The sequence below is a fragment of the Bos indicus genome, chromosome 7 (genome assembly GCF_029378745.1).
Source record: "Bos indicus isolate NIAB-ARS_2022 breed Sahiwal x Tharparkar chromosome 7, NIAB-ARS_B.indTharparkar_mat_pri_1.0, whole genome shotgun sequence".
Lineage (NCBI taxonomy): Eukaryota > Metazoa > Chordata > Mammalia > Artiodactyla > Bovidae > Bos > Bos indicus.
This window is the reverse complement of record NC_091766.1, coordinates 1,926,269-1,927,497: the sequence shown is the minus strand read 5'-3', so window position 1 is coordinate 1,927,497 and position 1,229 is coordinate 1,926,269. Positions and strand designations below refer to the sequence as shown.

Here is a 1,229-nt window from a genome sequence, read left to right as displayed (position 1 = left end):
TTCTCACTGTTGTACAGCAGAAACCGACACAAAATTATAAAGCAATTTTCCACCAGTTAAAAAATTAATAAAATTTCAAAAATAAAATAAATACAAAATGGAGTGATTTGCTCCCAGAACATCAAACCACAATCTCATGGCAGTTTCAACATCTCCTAGGGGTATGAAATTTTATTGTTTTTGTGCGGCATTATCTTTAATTAAGTATAGACTTTTCCAATCATGTCACCTAGAGGTCATTTTATCCACTGCTGTTTGGCTATGAGTCTCTTGTCTCTCTCTTCAGCAATGGTGGACACTCTTTGCATGGGGGAGAGAGATCCATGGTGTTGCCTTTGCCAATAATGAAAATGTTGGAAAATCTGGTGTCAAAGCTGTTGGCACTGGCATCTTTCACGAGCTACAAAAGAACCAGGGTGTCTCTCGCAGTTGGTGATCATATCAATTCTTTCCAGGTTAGCACCTCCAGAAACCATGCAGATTACCAGTGTCAAATTAGATGAAATCAGTAATCTTGCCAGTCACCAGATCAATTTGAATGGTGTCATTCACCGTGATGAGGGACTCAAGGTGGCTGATGGTGCAAACATCAAGGGTCATCAGATGCAGAATTCCTTTTGCCCCGCAAAGATCTTTCTCACTTAGTAAAACTTATACCTGGCCTCTTTTGGTGTAATGCAATGAACAGCAAAAGATGAAAATTCTCTCCAGTCTTGTCAATGTTAATGATATCCATAAAACCAGCAGAGTAGGTTATATCAGTGAAGACCTTGCCACCAATCTAAATGAAACGCTGCATACAAATCTTTATTTCATCTTCTGTCAAAGCATAAATAAGTTTGTTCCTCAGGAAAATTATTAGGAGGAGACATTCCCTTAGCTTATGGGGACCAGTAAATGGATGAGAAGCAAACACACCAGTCAGTTTATCTGGCATCCAACGCTTTGGAGGTGTTACACACTTCAGGTGCTTCTTGAGACCATGAGCCATGACTTCACTGGGCATAAAAGAGCTAGGAAAGTGAATTTTAAATATATAACCTGAAATTTCAGAAGTCTACTGGTCCCATCACTTCATGGGAAATAGATGGGGAAACAGTGGAAACAGTGTCAGACTTTATTTTGGGGGGCTCCCGAATCACTGCAGATAGTGACTGCAGCCATGAAATTAAAAGACGCTTACTCCTTGGAAGGAAAGTTATGACCAACCTAGATAGCATATTCAAAAG

At 39.7% G+C, this 1,229-nt stretch overlaps 1 pseudogene; it reads right to left on the bottom strand.

The window, feature by feature from the left end:
* Positions 1-236: 236 nt before the first annotated feature.
* On the bottom strand, positions 237-991 carry LOC109560800 (small ribosomal subunit protein eS4, X isoform-like; annotated as a pseudogene).
* Between the last annotated feature and the right edge of the window lie 238 nt (positions 992-1,229).